Genomic DNA, 8,372 nt, shown 5'->3' on the forward strand with positions numbered 1-8,372 from the left:
AAGGAAGGAAGGAAGGAAGGAAGGAAGGAAGGAAGGAAGGAAGGAAGGAAGGAAGGAAGGAAGGAAGGAAGGAAGGAAGGAAGAAGGGAGAGAAAATAAATTCAGAACTTCCTAGAGACTTCTTGAATGGCTTTGACTGAAATGCTGATAGTGATATAGACAACGAAGTCCAGGCTGAGGTGCTCTCAGATGGAGATAAGGAACTTGTTGGGGACTGGAATAAAGGTGATTCTTGCTATGCTTTAGAAAGAGTACTGGTGGCATTTTGCCCCTGCCCTAGAGATCTATGGAACTTTGAATTTGAGAGAGATTATTTAGGGTATCTGGAAGATGAAATTTCTAAGCGGCAAAGCATTCAAGAGGAAGCAGAGAATAAAAGTTTGGAAAATTTGTAGCCTGATGATGTGACAGAAAAGAAAAGCCCATTTTCTGGGGAGAAATTCAAGCCACCCACAGAAAATTGCCTAAGAAACCCGGAGCCTATCTTAATCACGAAGACAATGAGAAATGTCTCCAGGACATGTCAGAAGTCTTCACAACAGCCCTTCCCATCACAGGTCTGGAGGCCTAGGAGGAAAAATTGGTTTCCTAGGCTTGGCCCAGGGCCTTGCTGCTTTGTGCAGTCTCAGGACTTGGTGCCCTGCATCTCAGCTTCTACAGCTCCGGCTGTGGCTAAAAAGGGCCAAGGTACAGCTTCAGAGGGTGCAAGCCCCAAGTTTTGGCAGCTTCCATGTGGTGTTGAGCCTGTGGGTTCACAGAAGTCAAGAATTGAGGTTTAGGAATTCCTTCTAGATTTCAGAGGATGTATAGAAATGCCTGGATGTCCAGGCAGAAATTTGTAGCAGTGGGAGAGGCCCTCATGGAGAATCTCTGCTAGGGCACTACAGAAGGGAAATATGGGGTTGGAGTCCCCACATACAGTCCCCATTGGGGCACTGCCTAGTGGAGCTGTGAGAAGAGGGCTACCATTCTTCAGACCCCAGAATGGTAGATCCACTGACAGTTTTCACCATGCAACTGGAAAAGCAGCAGACACTCAACACCAGCCCAGGAAGTTAGCCAATAGTAGGGTGCTACCCTGCAAAGCCACAGAGGCAGAGCTGCTCAAGACTATGGGAGCCCATCTCTTGCATCAGCATGACCTGGATGTGAGACATGAAGTCAAAGGAGATTATTTTGGAACTTTAATGTTCAATGACTGCCCTATTGGATTTTGGATTGGCATGGGGCCTGTAGCCCCTCTGTTTTGTCCAATTTCTCCCATTTGGAATGGATGTATTTACCCAATGTCTGTAACCCCACTTTATCTAGGAAGTAACTAGCTTTCTTTACAGGCTCATAGCCAAAAGTAACTTGCCTTGTTTCAAATGAAACTTTAGACGTGGACTTCTAGGTTAATGCTGGAATGATTTAAAACTTTGGGGGACTGTTGGAAGGTATGATTGTGTTTTGCAATGTGAGAACATTAGATTTGGGAGGGGTCAGGGGCAGAATGTTATGTTTTGGCTCTGTGTCCCCACCTAAATCTCACTTTGAATTGTAATCCTCCTAATCCCTACTTGTCAAGGGCGGGACCAGGTGGAGGTAATCAGATCACAGGGGCAGTTTCCCCCATGTTGTTTTTGTGATAGTGAGTGAGTCTCCCAAGATCTGATGGTTTTGTAAAGGTCTGGCATTTTTCTTGCTTGCACTCATTCTCTCTCCTGCCACCCTGGAAAGAGGTGCCTTCTGCCACAATTGTAAGTTTCCTGAGGTATCCCCAGCCATGTGGAGCTGTGAGTCAGTTAATCCTCTTTTCTTTCTAAATTAGCCAGTCTTGGGTATTTCTTCATAGCAGCATGATAATAGACTAATACAATTAATTGTTGAGTTTTGAAGGTTAGGCTAAGGGATTCATATTCTATTTAAAAATCTTCGTCTCCAGTTAAAATCCATTTATTTTTCTTCTAGCCTCAGTAATAAAAGAGATACAATTTGAGGAAAGAAAAAGCAAGCCATTTCAAATACACAGTAACATTGCAGTGCAGTACTATAGATTATTCTGATGGCCTTATTTATGAGTTTTATAAAATTAATCAATAAACACATTTTAATACTCCCTGTTTGTCCTACTCTACAAAATGTAAACTTTCCATTTTTATCTGCTGTTTGCTATATGGAGAGATTTTTTGATCTAGTTAATATGTTACCATTAACCGAGAATTCCTTTTCAAGCACTTAAGGCATCAACACAACACTCATTTGAGTCTTCAAGTACCGTTAAATTAAAAGCCCAACAGCAGTATAAAGTGTTAGCAGCACATAATTATAAGTCACAAAAGTGTCTATCAGTGGGACACTATCTTAAAATGGTCAGCTAACCAAGTGATGGCTCCACTATCCCATCTAATCAAGACAAGGAACTACTTAGGTGATATACAGCTAAATGTGTCACTGTCTGCACTGCTGAAACTGGAAAGAGCATGCTAGAGATCCTCAGTGGCATTCAGTACTCTCTGTATCAATGAAACATGTAGTAGCATGGAATGTAAGAGCACAAGATATATACTTTTGGATCTAAGCTTTTAGATTCTGATCAGTAAAAATACCAACTTTTTTTTTTTTTTTAGAAAAAAACTAGTATTTTATGATACATATTCACAAGTGGATAAACTTCTGCATAATAATCTGATTCTAATTTTTAAGTTCTTTTGCTGACTGATTTAAAGCCTAGTTTATTTCTACCTGTACAAGATGAGGATGTTTTACTTACAATGAAGTCACAAACACCTCTAATATAGAAGTTGTATTACCTTGTAATGTATTAGGCTGAATAACCAGTGTGTGTTGATATACCAATACCACTGACATTTGGCATTTACTTTAGTTTCTAGTCATTTCTAAGAATCTGAGTCATGTATTCATTATATGTACTCTGAGGAATCTGAAATGGAGGACTATCAAAAGTGATATATACGTGGGGTTATACATTTATGTATATTAACTTATATTAAATTAACCTACATCTCACATAACATAATATGGACCATCTGTCTTTGAAGAGGAGGAGAGTTGTTTCTTTGAGTTTATTGTTTTGATATCAAGAGTTTGCCTCAAATTTTTTGTTTCGATAGTTTTTTGGGAACAGGTGGTTTTTGGTTACATGGATAAGTTATTTAGTTGTGATTTCTGAGATTTTGGTGCACCTGTTACGCAAGCAATGTACACTGTACCCAACATGTAGTATTCTATTCCTCATCCCCCTCTGACCTTTTCTCCTAAGTTCTTAAAGCATATTGTATCATTCTTATGCTTTTGCATCCTCATAGGTTAGCTCCGATTTCACTTAGAATACTGGTCTCCAACTCCATTCATGTTGCTGCAAAGGCCATTATTTTATTTTGTTTTATGGCTAAGTAGTATTCCATGGTGTATATATACCAAATTTTCTTTATCCACTCATTGGTTGATGGGCATTTAGGTTGGTTCCATATTTTTGCAATTGTGAATCATGCTGCCATAAACATGAGGGTGCATGTGTCTTTTTCATATAACAACTTTTTTCTTTTAGGTAGATACCCAGTAATGGGATTGCTTGATGAAATTATAGTTCCACTTTTAGATCTTTAAGGACTCTCCATACTGTGTTCAATAGTGGTTGTACTAGCTTACATTCCCACCAGCAGTGTAAAAGTACTCCCTTTATACCACATCTACATCAACATCTACTAGTTTTTAATTTTTTATGATGGTCATGCTTGCAGGAGCAAGGTGGTATCACATTGTGTGTTTAATTTGCATTTCCCTGATAATTAGTGATGCTGAGCATTTTTTCATATGTTTGTTGACCATTTGTATATCTTCTTTTGAGAATTGTCTATTCATGTCCTCAGCCCACTTTTTGATGGGATTATTAATTTTTTCTTTCTTGCTGATTTGACTTCTTTGTCAATTCTGGATATTAGTCCTTGGTTAGATGCATAGTTTGTGAATTTTTTTCCACTCTGTTGGTTGTCTGCTTACTATGCCAATTATTTCTTTTGCTGTGCAGAAGCTTTTGATTTAATTAGGTTCCATTTATTCATATTTGTTTTGGGGTTCTTAGTCATAAATTCTTTTTCTAAGCCAATGTCCACAAGTGTTTTTTCTGATGCTATCTTCTATAATTTTTATGGTTTTGGGCCATAGATGTTTAAGTCTTTGATCTATCTCGAGTTTATTTTTGTATAGGGTGAGATATGAGGACTTACTGTCACTCTTCTACATGTGGCTTGCCGATCATCCCAGCACCATTTGTTCAATAGGGTGTCCTTTTCCCACTTTATGTTTTAGTTTGCTTTGTTGAAGATCAGTTGAATGTAAATATTTGACTTTATTTCAGTTTGCTTCATTGAAGATCAGTTGAATGTAAATATTTGACTTTATTTCTAGGTTCTCTATGCTGCTCGGTTTTATACTGGTATAAAAGTAGGCAATAGACCAATGGAACAGAATAGAGAATGCAGAAATAAAGCTAAGTACTTACGTTCAACTGGTCTTTGACAAAGCAAACAAAATGCTATTTTGGCCTTATAGTATGCTTTGATGTCTGGTAATGTGATGCCTCCAGATTTGTACTTTTTGCTTCATCTTGGTTTGGATATGTGGGCTCTTTTTTGGTTCCATATGTATTTTAGGATTGTTATTTTTCAGTTCTGTGAAGAATGATGATGACATTTTGATGGAATTTGCGTTGAATCTGTCTATTGCTTTTGGCAGTATGTTCATTTTCACAATACTGATTCTACCCTTCCATGAGCATGGGATGTGTTTCCATTTGTTTGTGCCATCTATGATATCTTTCAGCAGTGCTTTTTAGTTTTCCTTGCAGAAATTTTTTTTCCTTCCTTGGTTAAATATATTAAGTATTTTATTTATTTAGTTTTCAGTTGTAAAAGAGATTGCATTCTTTATTTAATTCTCAGCTTGCTTGTTGTTTGTGTATAACAGTGCTACTGATTCGTGTATATTGATTTTTTTTCTTTCATTTATTTATTTTAGGTTTTGGGGTACATGTGAAGAACATGCAAGATTGTTGCATAGGTACACACGTGGCAGTGTGATTTGCTGCCTTCCTCCCCAACACCTACATCTAATTTACTGAATTAAATTATTAAATCTAAGAGTCTTTTGGAGTTGTCTTTAGAGTTTTCTAGTTATACAATCATATTATGTGCAAATAGCAATAGTTTGACTTTCCCTTTTCTAATTTGGACGCCCTTTATTTCTTTCTCTTGTCTGATTGCTCTAGGTAGGATTTCCAGTTCTATGTTGAGTAAAAGTGGTAAAAGTAGGCATCCTTGTCTTGTTCCAGTTCTCAGGGCAAATGCTTTCAACATTTCTCTATCAGTATGATGTCAGCTGTGGTTTTGTCATAGATGCCTTTTATTACTTTGAGTTACTTCCCTTCTAGACCTATTTTGTTGAGGTTTTTATCATAAAAGTCATGCTGGATTTTGTCAAATGCTTTTTCTGCATCTATTTATATAATTATATTGTTTTCATTTTTAATTCTGTTTATGTGGTATATCAAATTTATTGGCTTGCATATGTTAAACCATCCCTGCATTCCTCGTATGAAATCCACTTGATTATGGTGTCATGGTGTATTATCTTTTTGATATACTGTTGGATTTGGTTAGCTAGTATTTTATTGAAGATTTTTGCATCGATATTCATTAGGCATGTTGGTCTGTAGTTTGTTGTTATGTCCTTTATTGGTTTTGATGGTAATTTTTGTTTTTGATGGTAAGGTGATACAGGCTTCATAGAATGATTTAGGGCGGACTCCCTCTTTCTCTATCTTTCAGAATCATTTTAGTAGGATTTTTCCCTAAATGTCTGATAAAATTCAGCTATAAATCCATCAGGCTCTGGACCTTTTGTTGTTGGCAATTTTTTTATTACTAATTCATCACACTGCTTCATATTGGTCTGTTTAGAGCTTCTATTTCTTCCTGATTTAATATAGGAGGGTTGTATATTTCCAGGAATTCATCTATCTTTTCTAAATTTTCTAGATTTTTCACATAAAGGTGTTCATTGTAGCCTTGAATCACCTTTTGTATTGCTGTGCTATCAGTTGTAATATCTCCCTCTTCATTTCTATTTCTGCTAATTTATATCTTCTTTCTTCTTTTTCTGGTTAATGTTGCTAGTTGTCTATCAATTTTAGTTTTCAACAAACAAGCTTTTTGTTTCTTTTTTTTTTTTTTTTTGTATTTTTTGTTTCAATTTCATTTAGTTCTGCTCTGATATTTATTATATTTGTTATTCTGCTGGTTTGGGTTTGGTTTGTTCTTTTTTCTCTTGTTCCTTGAGGTGTGACATTAGATTTTCTATTTGACCTCTTTTAGTCTTCTTGATGTAGCCATTTAGTGCTCTAAACTTTCCTTCTAAAACCGCTTTTGCTGTAACCCAGGTGTTTTGATAAATTTTGTGACTATTATCATTGAGTTCAAGGAACTTAATTTCTATCCTTATTTCATTCTTAACCCCAAAATCATTCAAGAGCAAATTAATTAGTTTCTATTTATTTGTGTAGTTTTCAATGTTCCCTTTTCAGTTAATTTCCAGTTTTATTCCGCTGTAGTCTGAGAAGATACTTGATATGATTTCAAATTTCTTAAATTTATGGAAACGTGTTTTTTGGTCTATCATATGTTCTATGTTGAAGAATGCTCCTTGTGCTGTTGAGAAGAATGTATATTGTCTCGATTGTTTTAATATTAAAGTTGTTAATTGCTGAATTTCTGGACTAAAGGAAAAAGCTTTCCATCTTTTCTTCCTTACAGCACTGACTCTTATCTAATTATGTAATGGCATAAATATACTACCCATACAAACCAAAACAGCATCTAACATGCAATTTTACATACTAGCAGACAAAATCAGCCAACTATTTTTCAATAGGACTTTGATGGGGTGATGGGAATGGTGTCAGATTAATTGGGAAGTAACTATCAGGCAAACCGGGAGTGACATGCCAAGCAAGAAGAAAGGGTTAAAGCAACCACCACCAACAGCAACACAACAAAATAGAGAATGAAAGCAGAAAGCACAACATACCCAAACCTATGTGATACAGCAAAGGTAGCACTAAGTGGGAAGTTTATAGTTGTAAGTGCCTACATCAAAAAGGAAAAAAAAATTCAAATGAACAATCTAATGATGCGTCTTAAATAACTAGAGAACCAAGAATAAACCAAACCCAAAATTAGTAGAAGAAAAAAAAATAAAGATGACAGCAGAAATAAATGAAAATGAAATATTTAAAAAATACAAGAATATCAACAAAACAAAAAGATTTTTTCTTCTCCTTGAAGGTTTTTGTAATTTTTTTCTTTATCCCAGTGTTCTTCAATTTCATAAATTATGCCTTCTTTCTGCTTGGATTTATTGTGCTGGTAATTTGGTAAGTCTTCTCCATATTTAGTTCTGGGAAATTTTCTTTATTTTTCAAATGAATTTTCTTTACTCCATTTCTTCTCTTTTCCCAGGTCAATTATTATCAGAATGTGTATCTTACATAAAGATCCTCTAAGTTTCCTTTATTTACTCTACTATTTTACATTTCTTTATTTTTTTCTTTTCTTGAACACATGCTCAAATGTATCATCTTCTACTGATCAGTTTTTAAATGGTAACTATAGTATTTTTATTTTCAAGAACTTTTTTCTTCTTTTAATAATTCTTTTTGATACTGTCCTGCTCTTATTTCCTGAATACAATATATTTATTTATTCATATTACTTAGGATCATAATTAAAGCTCTATTTTTATGCTTTTCTTCTGCTTTTTGCATTGATTCTGCTTCCTCTAAGGTTTTTCTTCTCTGTTTATTTTGATATCTGCTATTGTTAAAGTCTTCCCTCAAATATTGGGCAATTCTTGGGTGGCCTAATCATATTTAAGAGGCAGATATTAAGATGTGGCTTAGAAGCTCTGTGTTTATGGATAGGAGTTGTCCAATGGTAATATTTTCTTTTGAGAGGGTTTATTTTCTAGGGAAATGTTTCCTAGGGTTTATTTTCCCTAGAAATATTTCCCTAGAAAATAACAATCCAATCTTATGCTAGGGGAAACTAAGACTGGTTGCCTAAGTTCTAATTGCTTCCTCTACAAACTTGCAACCAATCTTTCTATCTTCAACTTTTTCCTCCACCTTTGGAGGAAACTGACATCTCCCATTATTACTATATTTCTGGGCTCTGCAGTATATTTTTGGCTTATTCCTCCTTTCTTTTTTTCCCAGTGTCATTGCATTGGTTTCAGCCTTTCCAACTCTGCTAAGTGAATTCCACTTTTCCATGTGCTTTCCAGCTTTCAATAATGTTTGCATCTTTTGTGTTTGC

This window comes from Sapajus apella, unplaced genomic scaffold, assembly GCF_009761245.1.
Source record: "Sapajus apella isolate SASKATOON/1434 unplaced genomic scaffold, GSC_monkey_1.0 scaffold98, whole genome shotgun sequence".
In the NCBI taxonomy this organism is placed as follows: domain Eukaryota; kingdom Metazoa; phylum Chordata; class Mammalia; order Primates; family Cebidae; genus Sapajus; species Sapajus apella.